The sequence below is a fragment of the Entelurus aequoreus genome, linkage group LG09 (assembly GCF_033978785.1).
Source record: "Entelurus aequoreus isolate RoL-2023_Sb linkage group LG09, RoL_Eaeq_v1.1, whole genome shotgun sequence".
Classification (NCBI taxonomy): domain Eukaryota; kingdom Metazoa; phylum Chordata; class Actinopteri; order Syngnathiformes; family Syngnathidae; genus Entelurus; species Entelurus aequoreus.
In genome coordinates, this window is record NC_084739.1 from 40223844 (window position 1) to 40238584 (window position 14741).

General features: G+C 38.2%; 1 protein-coding gene across 1 annotated transcript in view; it reads left to right on the forward strand.

Moving 5' to 3' along the window:
- The window catches only part of LOC133656853 (heparan sulfate glucosamine 3-O-sulfotransferase 1-like), an 88665-nt gene that overhangs the window by 56116 nt on the left and 17808 nt on the right, over positions 1-14741 (forward strand). The gene's annotated exons all lie outside the window — the stretch shown is intronic.

Here is a 14741-nt window from a genome sequence, read left to right on the forward strand (position 1 = left end):
CGGGTCTTTGAGGGTCAGAATTCTAGCTGATAGACAGGTGTTCAAATACTTATTTTCAGCTGTATCACACGAATAAATTGTTAAAAAATCATATATTGTGATTTCTGGATTTTTTTTTTTTAGGTTATCTCTCATAGAGTGGACATGCACCTACCGTGAACATTTCAGACCCCTCCGTGATTTCTAAATGGGAGAACTTGCAAAATAGCAGGGTGTTCAAATACTTATTTTCTTGACTGTATATATATATATATACACACATATATATATACATATGTATGTATATATATATATATATATATATATATATATATATATATATATATATATATATATATATATATATATATATATATATATATATATATACATACTTATACTGTATATATACTGCACGTGTATGTACCACGTGCAAACCATGTGTCCTCATTTGTGAGTTGTCTCTGGACATAACCATCACAAATAGCGTGGATGTACTGCATATGTTTTGTAAATACTATACTCATCTAAGATGTGGATATAGTTTGGAGAAATAATTAAGATAATCAGTTCCATTGGTCTTGTCTTGAATTGTCCCCAAATGAAGCAATTGATTTAAAAATGTACCGGTGCGACATTCTGACAATGAATTTGCACTTTTGTCCAAAAATTGTGGTCGTTTTAAAGGTAATTTAAATAATGTGAGCAAGTAATAACTAATTAATCACGAATAACCCAAATTAAAAAGTGTGATTAAAATCAGAGCTCATTTAACTGCACTAATTGAAAAGCATTATTTCTAAACAAAATGTGTATGTGTTTTAATTTTTCAAGTACCTTTTTTGGCCCTGTTTAAGCCAGGGATGTCAAACACCACGGGTTCAATCAAGCCCGGGAGATGAGTTTGCATTTTTATATTTAAAAAACTGCTGTTCTAAATGTGTCCACTGGATGTCGCAATAGCGATTCTGTTAGGCAAGCAAATAGTTTATATCGAGGCGAGCAAGTATACCAAGCAAGAGGTACATGGTAAAGCAGGGCTGCGGCTCCTCCTCCTCGACCCAACGTAAACCGAACAGGAGTAAAATAAACAAATGGTAACCCCACTTAAAATGCTGCATAAGACACTGCACGTTGATATAGTTCTGTGAAAATTATAGTCTTCTGTGCAAATTTAAAGAAAGGGAACAGTGGAAATGACAAATGAGGTAGTTGATACATAGAAGAGTTTCTAGTTATGCTTTATTTAGTTTTTTTGTTCGATCCAAGATAGGCTGTGACTTAAAGTTGAATTGCTTTGTAAATACACTGAGATTAAGTCTAAGTTTATTGTATCCTTCATGGTGTTTTTGAAACTGCACCAATTTTTTTCCTCAGATTTTTTACTAACTTGAAGTGTTTTGTAAAGAGGATTATTTGTTGTTAGTACATTTTCAGAATGTGCTTGTACTATTCCAGGCCGAAGTAAAACAAAGAAAACCATCTGAAGGTGTCGTAGTTGTATTTTTACAAAAAAGATTTTCCTCCATGCGGGCCCCTGAGCTAAAATGAGTTTGACACCTCTGGTTTAAGCTCTAGCACTGTTTAAAAAAGTAAGCTTACCAATTTGGCACCAGTATCGGTTAAAATGTAAACGAACCCCTCCCCCAACACATGACCTTAAGTACTTCCCCTTATCATGATGCATTGTGCTAAAAACACTGTAAAATTAGCAAGGACTAAATTATGTTTATAAATTGACTGTGACAGTCATCATCACATTTTCTTGACTAGCCTGGTGACTAAAAGCGACAATTTGTTTCAGCGCATATGGACCACAAAGTGCCTTTAATACCGGCAAATAGATGGTAACATGCACTTATTATTCCGTCACTGTATGACAGGCATTGTGGCAGAGCTGCAATTGTGTTGCTTTAAAAAGGGCGAACCATCTCATAGAAAATGCACATTGGTGACTTGGCTTTTAAACTCGGTTTGCATATAATCGGGATACAATTGTATTTGACATTTTGTTGGAAAACAGTTGAAGTGGTGTAAAAACAAGGAACCCCTGTGCCTGCTTGCAGATTGTGTGTGTCTAAATGAAAACACATGTATAATGTGGGAGTGCATTTCTGCTTTACTGATGGATTTGTGTGGGTGACACTATAGGCGGACTTCATTTGGGGCTCACCAAACATACAAAGGAGAAGTACAAATGCAGGAAAAAAGAACATTTGGCAGATGTATCCCAAAAATGTATTAAATATAATGAAAAGGTGTCGTTTAAAAAAAAATTGTGTGTACGTATTTAAAATATCCGCACACAAACTATAATAATAACTAACCACTAATTTACATAGACCAAAATCCACCTATTTCTAATCAAGCTTCATTGTTGTAATAATTATTTTGTACTAATGGGTGGCCATTAAAAAAAAAAGCCTGTTGTTGTACACGCTTAACAGCAGGAGGTCCTGTGAAATATCAATGAGGGTTTCCTCTAAAGATGTATAGAAGCGGCTGTTTGGGTTAATTAGAGGGAATCCACTCCCCCGTGGTGCTGCAAACCTGCAGAGCCTTTCTCTAAATCTACTGTGATATAATAAATAGTGTACATTTGAATATTGCCCTTTTTGGTCAGCCTTTTTTCTCCGGTGACAACTTTTTCAAGCCACAAAAAAGTGAGAAAGTACAGGTCTGTTCAATACCACTCATTAACCCAAGCGGTAGTAGTGTGGAATTAGTTGGATTTGTGTCCCTGTTATTTTGGATTTAACTAACAAAGGCGGAAAAAAACCCAAGGAAAAATAAAATAAAAATAAATTATTAAATGATGTGTATTGACATTCACAGGAGGTTTTCATAATGAAGTAATTGCAGTGGTTTGTACAAATAAATAGATTATTATTATTTAGATGAACCCTAAAGGGGACGTGACATAAGCATAATTGAGAACCCCTGAGTTAAGGTTACAAAGAAAAACTGAAGGCATTGATAACAAATTCATAAAATCACAAGCTGATGAAATGTAATTGAAAAAAATAAGTCTCAAAATATCCAAACTCTTGCTGCAACTTTGTGAAAAAAACTGCCGCAAAATCAATCAATATTCACAAAAAAAGTCCTGGAGGAACTGATTAACTTTATATTGCTAAAGACGATATTTTTGATACAGTATGTTTTATAGGGAGGTGAATGAGACACTCGTTTCATTCCCAAGTAATTTCTCTTTTCTCCTCTTCAGTGACCACAAACATATAACATTCACTGCTGGGATTATTGTCTGCAATGAGAAAAATATATATATTTTGCTCTAAAGCATTAACTATACAAACTATAAAAATGATAAAAACAACAGGAGGCAATATATAAAAAGAAATATAATAAAAGAAGATATAGAGCAGAAATAAAGTAAAGTTATTAAGAGAATAAAAGCCATCAGAAAGACAATAACACATAAAAATGAGCACTTAAAGTTACAGTGCAGACTCTAAGGACATTTAATAAAAGGAAGTGGTAAACAGAAAAAGTCCATTTAAAAGCTGGAAATTGCAGCAGATCTGCAGTTCTCTGGTGGTTTATTCTCTATGTGGGCCATAAAAACTGAAAACTGCATCTCAACAATGAGTCCCAGGAGACGTGTGAAGTCTGGGATGTTCACAGAAGATTACAGCTCTATTTTGGCCCTTTTGGCTGTGGAAACAACAGCAGTATAGTCAATCACGTCTTTCACTGGTGGCCCCTGTAAACGCATTCATGTCAGAAGTGATATCATTTACTTTTTTTGGTTAAGTTAAGGTCACTCGGGTATTTTCCGCACATGCACCACTCATGCAGCGATAAAAGCAGGAGCTCTGGGCTTCTCACGGTGTAATGAAAGACTATAAATAAACTAAGTTCACGCCCTGCTGTGTTTCATTCGGGTGCAGTGTGCCTTGCAGAGGGGAAAGCATTACTATGTGGTGACCTGCTATGACAACAGGCTTAAAAACACCGTGTGACACTGACTTATCATTTTAGAAGACTACGGCCTGACCTGATCCACTAAAATTATGCACGTATAAAAACACATACAAATTTATTAGCGCTCGCAAAGCTGAACTACTATAACGTTCGCACACAGAGAATTGCGTCTCTTAAAGCAGTGTTTTTCAACCACAGTGCCGCGGCACACTAGTGTGCCGTGAGATACAGTCTGGTGTGCTGTGGGAGATTATCTAATTTCCCCTATTTGGGTTAAAAATATTTTTTGCAAACCAGTCATTATATTCTGCAAATGATGTGTTGTTGTTGAGTGTCTGTGCTGTCCAGAGCTCGGCCGAGTAACCGTGTAATACTCTTCCATATCAGCAGGTAGCTAATTGCTTTGTAGATGTGGGAAACAGCGGGAGGCAGGGTGCAGGTAAAAAGGGGTCTAATGCTTAAACCAAAAATAAACAAAAGGTGAGTGCCCCTAAGAAAAGGCATTGAAGCTTAGGGAAGGCTATGCAGAACAAAACTAAAACTGAACTGGCTACAAAGTAAACAAAAACAGAATGCTGGACGACAGCAAAGACTTACTGTGGAGCAAAAACGGCGCCCACAATGTACATCCGAACATGACATGACAATCAACAATGTCCCAACAAAGAAGGATAAAAACAACTGAACTTTTCTTGAATGCTAAAACAAAGTAGATGTGGGAAATATCGCTCAAAGGAAGACATGAAACTGCTACAGGAAAATACCAAAAAAAGAGAAAAAGCCACTAAAATAGGAGCGCTAGACAAGAACTAAAACACCACACACAGGAAAACAGCAAACAACTCTAAATAAGTCACAGGGTGATGTGACAGGTGGTGACAGTACACCTACTTTGAGACAAGAGCTATAGTGATGCATGCTTGGTTATGGTTTTAAGTCATATCCAACAATTACGACTTTTTACTGTCAACTGAGTTTCGTTTTTTAATGATTTCTGCTGGTGGTGTGCCTCCGGATTTTTTCAACGCAAAAAATGTGCCTTGACTAAAAAAAGGTTAAAAAAACACTGTCTTAAAGTACCAGTAGAGTGGAAAAACAAGTTGCTTCTATATTGAAGCTATCGTCATATACAGTATATCTGATTTATGACACCGACATACTTCCAAAGTTTGCAAATAAATATATATAATCAAATTAGTATCAATCTCACGGAGATTCCCGAGCCATTTTGAGAGTTAATGAGGAAGCCAGTCACGTGATGGCGTGACGTTGCGCTAGGAACCAAAGATCCCTTTTATATCAACAACAATGCTAATCAAGCAGATTTTGTGAGACCCAACAACTATTACTTTTAGAAACAATTATGATCCAGGACATAATATTTTTGAGCCCGAACACAAAGAAGATGAGCAATAAGTTTTAGAAGCCGAGTGATGGATGCAGTTTCATTGTGACACGAGCATCCACAGCATTGCTAGGTGCTAAATATACAAACTAACAATAACAAACCGTAACAAAACAAACACTTACTGTAATATTTCCATTCTCGCTGGGACGCCGACCGACTGAACGCTCACATAATTCCGTTCAGATGAAGATTCAATCGCAATCCTCACGAAGGGCTAAAAGAAGTTCCTGCAGGAAGCGTCTTGTGGGGTCTATTTTGCCACCTCGGGGGATGTGAAAGTCGACCAGCCAGTCAGACCATGACCACGATTGTCTACTACCAGGCGAGAGCCGCATGAATTATAATCTAGAATTTACTTTTAGCAAGTTTGAGACGAAGCAGAAGAAGCCGTCGGCTCAGTGTGTCAACAATAGCAGTGTAAGCTAGCAATAGCTCACTGCTATCAATGCGCCTCTAAAATAGTTTGTCTGTGTTGGCGCTTATAATAACAATATCACTCATATTTGGTTAATTTTCCGGTCACGACATGTAAATGGAATATTGTTGGCAGTTTCTGGATATTTTAGAGAGAGTATACTGAGCGCAACATAGGATCCCCCATCTGTTGACTCAATTGTTAGCTATTTATTTACAATTTCGAATGCATAAAAAAGCCAAGCATATGTGTTCTTGACTAACATAAGGATTTTGAATGATAAACACCTCATCTCTTTTCAATTGTTGCGTATTTCCAGTATGACTGATCTGATAACATGGTCAGAGTGCAGAAGCGTTACTGCGGTGATGTCAATCCCCGAAAATAGCCGAAGGTATTCAGAGTGCAATATTTAAAAAATGGCTGACTAAATGTGTGGCATTTTGTGATGTTTAAACTGTGTTTTCACATACTTTGTGAATTGTAAACACAATTGGATATGGTTTAATGGATACAATGAAACACAAATAAACATATAAAGTCAACTTGTTTTTCCACTCTACTGGTACTTTAAAGGGGAACTGCACTTGTTTTGGGATTTTGCCTAAAAAAAAGCCCTCTATAAACATCAAAAAACCACCAACAACATGTTGTGACCTGCATATTAACCAAGTTTGAGTGATATTGGTTAATATAAGCGCTTATGCCGAGGAACTACTTTTAGCGGTGCCGTGATCACAAAGAGGTAACTAGCTTATGCAGCAACTAACATGCTGAGCTGGTGAACTGCTGGATTGCCTCTGAGTTGGAGAAAGTTAATTCTAGATTGTAAATCATGCCTCACACATGTATAGAAGAAGGTTGTAGCCATAAACCGAAAAGTTAGTCAACTTTGACATTCAACTTAAACCCGGGGATGGCAATAAAGACAACAAAAGACGCATGTTTTTTTGTTTTGTATACCTGCTTGAGGATTATGATTAATTCTTCATCTAAATGGGAGGAAACACACATATAATCAGTCAGCATCCCAGTGAGAGCAGACATTGTATAGTAAGTGATTGTTTTATTATGTTCGTAGTTTGTATTTCTTGTATCGCACCTAGCAATCCTGCTGCTTGCTGGATCTGCTCATCACTCAGCTTCTAACACATAAAGCTCATCCTCCTTATATTCAGTCTCAAAAATATAAAGTTCTGGATCATAATTTTTTTCTAAGTAGTCGTTGGCTCTCATGAAGTCTGCCATTATTAGTAGTAGTGTTGTCTTCATGAATATGCAGAATATATGCCGGTTATCAGTACACCCACAATACTGGAAGGAGCAGATATAAATACAATAATTTAGCACTCGCAATTAGGGATGACGTTCGAAAACCGGTTCTCACGATGCTTCGATAAGAAAAGAACCGATTCCATGGATTCGAATCCCTTTTTGAGAACCGGTTCCCATTATCGAAGCCACTATACCGTATTTTGCCGACCTTAAGGCGCACCTTATTAAAAGGCGCCGTGTCAGTTACGGGTGCTATTTCTGTATTTAACGCATAAATAAGGAGGAGCGTATTTTTGGGCGCAGGCATGGTTAAACATACGCTAGCTTAAAACATACGCTAGCTTAAAACATACGCTAGCATGCATGGATGCTGTTTTAAAAAGGCAGCAGGAGCAAAGCTGAGTTCGGTTGTACTTTATTGAAGTATTTATTAATGTACTCACATTATTTTTTGAACAATCCTCATTCACAAATCCATCAAAGTCCTCATTTTCGGTGTCCGAAATGTACAGCTGGGCAAGTTCTCCATCAAACACGTCAGATTCCCTCTCCTCATTTTCAAAGTCAGTCTCGTTGCCGTGGGGCTCCTCTGAAAAATTTAAAAGCCGACTTCTCTTGCCCCATTGTGCGTATGGATTGGCTACCGTGCTGGTCCCCTTCTTCTCCACAGTGTGCTTTACCGGGATGTCGAAAGTAAGCGGCACCTCGTCCATGTTGGTGATGTGATTGTCGGCAATTTTTTTATTTACAACACACATAGCAGCACTATATGCTCACTAAGGGCGTGCCTTTAGCGTCCTCTCTCACCTGAAACCTTCACCCTTTAACGTCGCATGCTGTCCTCAGTCACGTCCGCCTTTCCTCCATATAAGCAGCGTGCCGGCCCAGTCACATAACATCTACAGCTTTTGGAACTCAGTGCACACACAACAACCTATCTGGATTCGATAAGAGATTTGATAAGGAATCGGTTCGATAAGAGGATTCGATAATGGCATCGACAGCGATAATTTCTTAACGAACATCATCCCTACTCGCAATGTGATTTATCAAGACTAATACTGTTCTGTGGCCGCTATCATTTTATAATCTTATAGGTGCTGAATGACTTAAGGGGCTGATTAAAACAAATTCAAGGGATTTTAATGTCCACTTGTGTCTTTTTTTTAATGGCATTTGTTTTCTTCACATAGAAAAAAGTCATTTCATATGAAAAAAGTTATTGCAATATGTATTATCTTGCATCTGGAATCATCCAGTCGCACCATCACAACATTGGCACCTTCGGTATGCTAAAAATACATTCTGTTTTTTTGATCACACTTCAATATAGCCTAGGAAAGGTGGTTCATATTAGATTTTTCTGCTGACGTTTCCACAACATAACGAAACAGCAAAGTTTGGACAGTTGGAGCATATGATGTCATGAACGTGGAGGGTAATGAGAATTTCCATGGGCACAGCCTGTATTGTAAATACAAAAAGCTCATTTAAATAGGGTAGTCTGCACCACGTTTGCACTTGTCAATTCTACACGCAGTCTTGTTAGATCACGCCCAATAATATTTTTATTGTTTGTACACACTGTTTGTTATTTGGACCTTAGTGTCTGTTCTATTTAATATACAGTAGAGTGCAGAAGTCTTAGACTTCATCTTCATTACTTTAATGACCTTTTTAACAGCATTTTAATATACTGTACTGTAAATAGTAGGACAAATAGTTTGCAGGACTACGCAAATCAATACAAAAATGAAACTTTTCCCAAGAAGGTAGTATATTTTGCTGACTCCTTTGATAATGGTACACAAATGTGTATTTACAGTTTGACACAACTAAGCGAAGTCATCATGTTGGTACGAAGGATGCAGCCATAAACGATTTTTGCGATTTTAAATTTGGGATATTCAACATTTTTGATCCAGCTCCAATTTGGCCGATCCAGATCCAATTTTTTTAACCCGGATATGAAGCAATTTCGAGTTCTGATCTGATACTTTGACCATAACTGTTGCAAATGACAATGTTTTTTTTTAGCAGGTGACTAAAGTAAACACAATACCACATTTTTTAAGCGTATTTCCAAAAATGTTGAATTTACCTCTAATTAAATATATATAAACACCTGTATAAAACAACTATTGGCTCCTATTTAAATCGTCTGGGATTTGCCCTCAAAACCTTTCTGTATCCAGAGACTTACTCTCTGAGTTTGCAAACGATAACAAAAACCACCTAAAACATATTTTTTCAAAAATTAAGAACAAGAGTAAGAAATATATCCAAGTAATCACTTTAGTATTATTTATATACTCATAGTATACTAAGTATCGAAAGTATCGACATGTGGATCGATCCCCACTACTTTACACTGAATTGTATTGGTTAGCTTCTTGTGTCGTCCTGCTCGGTGTGTGTGAATAGCATGCTTAGCTATTATAAAGACATTAGCCACGCTGAGACGAGGCGTTCGTTGCAGAGTGCTCTCACATTCCAGCCCAGGAGTGTCAAAACTTTTTCCACCACGGGCTGCAAAATCCAAAATAAAAGTATGTGGATGTGGCAACTTGGTACATTTTGTACATGAAAGATGCTAAAGCCAGTTAAAGACACTACAGTATAATTGTTGTTAGTTTTAAATCTAATATACCTTATTAATAATGAATGAATATAATTTTTAGGAGATGTCGAAGGGATGGCAAAATTCAATAAAAAACCAGCCCCGGGGTAGAAAATGGAAGTTTAAGACAACGGCTCATATGTTGCGGCTAAAGCAATGAACATTTCTAATTTGAGACACCATTTGCAAGATCACACCCAGCTTTAGACACCAAAGTAAAATGTAACACACATTAACTGAGTTTAATTGCGTCAGTGGCAAGTTACTTGATGAACCATTGAGTCGGAAGGGAGTTAAATATAAACATGTGACTGATAATTAGCGGTGTCGCGGTGAGAATTAATGGAAACGAACAAGCAATTTGTCTGTAGTCTACTGTGTTATGTCTGACAGCAATAAATAACACCTTAAAAGGGTCATTTTTGATGGGTTATTTAATGATGTCTTATTCCAGTTAAACACTTCCTTGTAGTCTAATGTAATGGTGGTTCTTTGTCAAAATGTTGCTTGGTTTATATTTTACAGACTGTTTTCAAGCTTCTTTCTGACTGTCTCTTCACCGTTTTGTGGGCTATCTTATTTACATGCCTCTACTTCGACTGCGTCATCAATGTTGTAGTTTTAAGAGCTTCCACATGGAGTCTACTGATAGATGTACGTTTGAACTATACACTACATTGTCTTGGAAATGGTAACAGCAGAGGATGCATGTGCATGTACAAGCCAGTCTGCCCCACAACAAGAGGAAAGCAAAAAAAGAAGAAACTGGACTACGACGTCTCACTGCAATGGCGGACTCAATAAAAAGCTCTTGGGGTAAATTTCTACTAAATATTTAGATATATGTTAATGTCACAATTGGGAAAAACGTCACAATTGGGGCAAATCCCAAATGACTTGTTTGGGGGAAGTATGAAGGAAGGCAAGATTGTTTTTTAAATATCTTCGCAATGCTTCCATGGTTTGTTTTCAAATATTCGGGACTCATGCAGATTCCAAACACACAAAAACAGGTATCATTAGGTAAGAACAATTGGTTTTGCATAATAGGTCCTCTTTAAAATCCTAAAATAATATTAATAAAGATTTGACTGGGGCGCCGTGACGCGGTTGGGAGAGTGGCCGTGCCAGTAACCTGAGGGTTCCTGGTTCGATCCCCACCTTCTACCCACCTCGTCACGTCCGTTGTGTCCTTGAGCAAGACACTTCACCCTTACTCCTGATGGGTCGTGGTTAGCGCCTTGCATGGCAGCTCCCGTCATCAGTGTGTGAATGTGTGTGTGAATTGGTGAATGTGTCAAAGCGCTTTGAGTACCTTGAAGGTAGAAAAGCTCTATACAAGTATAACCCATTTATCATTTATCATGATACAATATTTCATTTGTGAAAATTAAATACATTTGTGATAATAGTGATGAATGTGAAACCAAGCTTATTCCTCACCCTATATATAACGATGTTCCGATCAGGGTTTTATGCTGCCGATTCCGATACTGATCATTTACAAGTGAGGTCCGTCGATGTCAATACCGATAACTATACTTTTTTTACTTATTTATGGTGGGTGCAGTTTAACAATATCAACACAACATTTAAACAACTTTCTTATTGTATTTTATCACATACAATTTTGTGATTAAAACAAAGTTAATGGCACACAATAACTAAACAAGAGTAAAAACTACTGTCTTCCGTATTTTCCGGGCTATAGAGCAGCACCCACCAAATTTTAGAAGAAACATTTATTTTTACATATATTAGCCGCACGGGACTATAAACCACAGATATTTCAAAAGGTTTGTTTACATATCTTAATTGTTTCCAAATGGTGTCTGTAACATGGCAATAAAACGGATGATCAAACAAAAAATAATATAGCTGCGGAAGCTAGCTCTCCAATCAACTAAGCAGACTCAATAACTCCATGGTGACATTTTGGTGAGTTTACAAAACTGAAATAATATAAAAAGAATGCCATAGTAAGGTAATAATACTAGCACAAACAATTGTAAACGATTAACATATTAGCTAATGCTAACGACGCTAGCAAAATTACATTACGTTAACACGTACAAAATGCACGAAAACACTCCTACTGACATCACATACGGGACGGGATAGTAAGCAAGAATTGTTTTAGTTATATTATGAAACTTACAAATGTTGCTTTAGTGATAAATTAAGGCCTCCTTAAATGAATAATTATTGAGGCTTAGCACCGTGTCAGCTACACTAAACCATCGTTTAAGATCCCCTTACTTGGATAATTTTTTACACAAGTAAGTGCACCGTGTATTTCTTGAATCTCCGGCTCTTAGCTTTGTATGGACTCATTGATCATGTACAAACTGAGTTCGGAGAGGACGTGACGCCACAAAGACCGCGCCCCGCACAGGAATTGACTTCAGAAGAAACGCGCCACAGCCAGCTTCATAACAAGCGCTTTCGTAACCCGGAGCTAACCACTGGAAATATGAAGGCGAGTCATCCAGACATACCCGTGTGTCTCCTTTCGTCTGTACAGACGCTTGTGGAAATCACACATGAATACCTTAAGAGAAAGCGATTGCAGCTATTTGGGATACAACACTTCTCAGACGGCCAGAGAACTCGCGAATGTCCAGGTCAGCTGTGATTCTACTTACCAAAAAACTTTGTCCATTTGTCAAAGGAGAGACAACGAGAATGCGGGCTCCCATGGATGTGATAAAAAAAGGTAGTGCGTGCTTTGTATTACCTGGCCGTCGAGGGAAGACTACGGAAAACAGCGATTGCTTTTGGACTGACAAAACAGACTGTATCAGTTATTGTCTGCCATGTATGTCGCAGACTCAACGTGTAGGTCCAGAGTGTACACAGTCACCAAAAACTAATGGACAATGAAGGTGAAGGCAAAAGAGTGAGGAGTGATCTAAGAAGATATCTAGATCCCTAGATTGATTGATGTAAAATGTTCTTTATCACATTGTTTACTTCCATGTGTCCAATAAAGATTTGATTAATTCATGATGGCTGAGGTGTGATTCACTACAATAGGGCCCCACAGCACATTGGATTCCAGTTAATTGAAATACCACAACGCTGGATATTGTTCAGATAAATTCAATCTAATTTAAGAACTTGCACACAAAGCAACACTGGAGGTGACTTTGACGTGCGCATTTTCCGCGCATGCGTACTAGGTCGTGTTACGCCGGCGGATGGAGGGGGGAGGGGGTCTTAAATGACCATTGTGTGTATGTGGACAAGGATAAGGTTTGGTGGGATTTACCCTGGATAACCTTAGTGTAGAAGGGGCCTAAGAATCCTTCCGAGCAGAAATGCTGTTCAACGGTTATTCTTCCGGTTCAAGGCAAGAAAACAGGATGTACATTGTTAACCCGCAGCACCTGCAGTGAGCAAACTCGTCCAAAAGATGGCTCCAAAGCACAAACAAATACACACCTTTTCAGTGTCTCTGTTGGTCTAATATGAAAACTATTTATTGAATAGTAAACATTATGGGCGTTAGCGAAGAAAAATCCATAGATTAGCCGCACTGTTTAAAGCATTAAGAAAAATAGCGGCTTTACTACGGAAAATAGGGAACTGCTATTTTTAATAATTAGTTTTTTTTCCCCCTTGAACCTCTTCTGCGTTTGTGGACATTAACACAAACTACATAAATGGACCCAACAATCACTTTAGTATCGACCGTATACTGATACTACCCATGGTATCGACACCATCAATTTATGGATCAATCCACCCCTCAGTCCTGCAGTGATCAAATAATACTTATGCAGTGTATTGGATGTGATTATTATTAACTAAGGGGACACATAATTAGCCACTTGTCAGCCGGGGGACTAAAAATAATTAGGCTACAGTGTCAGCCAGTGGGGATCTGCATTGTGGTATGGCATTTAAAAGGCTTTTGGTTGTGGCAGCTTGCTGAAGGGACTCATGTAGGTCTGTTTTGCAATGCAACCTACCAAATCCTGAAAAAAACCTTGTTGAAAAGCTCAAAACTTGATTATACAACTTCAATGCTTAAAAAACACACACAAAAGGAAAATAACCCATTGCCACACCAGTCTGGCCTCATGAACATCAGAGGTTAGGAAGCTATCACGGCAAATGGAGAAAAACACTTCTGTTGAAGAGTCCTACGCGACTTTGACGAAAATACTAGCAGCCATTAAGGATCAGAGTTTTCAGGGTTTTCATCCAAATTAGATGGCATTCTCGAGGCGGTTGGTAACGTAAGAAAGGACATGAAAGAGTGCTCGGAGGGAGTCACTCAAGCAGAGATGAGAATCTCATCGGCAGTAGACAATGTGACTGTGATAGAATAAAAGATGGAATATCTTGAAGGGAAAAAATAAATCTTTGGAAGAAAAACTAGTGGACCTGGAGGCTCGATCACGTCACTCCAATTTGAGACTTCTTAACGTACCTGGGGATTCCTGGAGAGCTGGTTGCTGCAGGCGCTCGAGTTGGCATTGTCACGGAGAATAACTTTTAAGTGCAGGGAACACACAGACTTGGGCCAAGAAGTGAGCGTAAGACCTAATCCACACCAAGAAACCTTATAATGAAACTCTTAAACTCGAAAGACAAGGAAGCTGTGATGTGAGCAGCCACGGTGAAACGTCAAATCCTCTGCAAGAACCAACCGGTGGGATTCTACAGTGACATGGCGGCGGAGATGCACAAGAAAATGACAGAGTTTGAGGAGGCAACAACCTGGGAATTGAGGCTCCACTACGGCACAATTCATCCAACCCGACTTATTGTGACCCACAAAAACCGCTCACACATCTTCAACCACACCCACAAAGCTGAGCTATTTGTCAAAAAGATCCCTCTATTCTCCTTCTATTTATAATGTACAGATTTTGCACGCTGAATGGGTGACAAAAGTGCCTTTCTCCGAGACCAGTGGTTCTCAAACTTTTTTCACCAAGTACCACCTCGGAAAACACTTTAAAACATTAAATACAGTAGCGTAATAGGCCTAAGTATTCATCAAAAACAAGGCAGACGTTTTATTTGTCAAGTATATTTACTATTTTGGACACTTTAACATTACACAGAGTTTGAACAGAGACACTGTT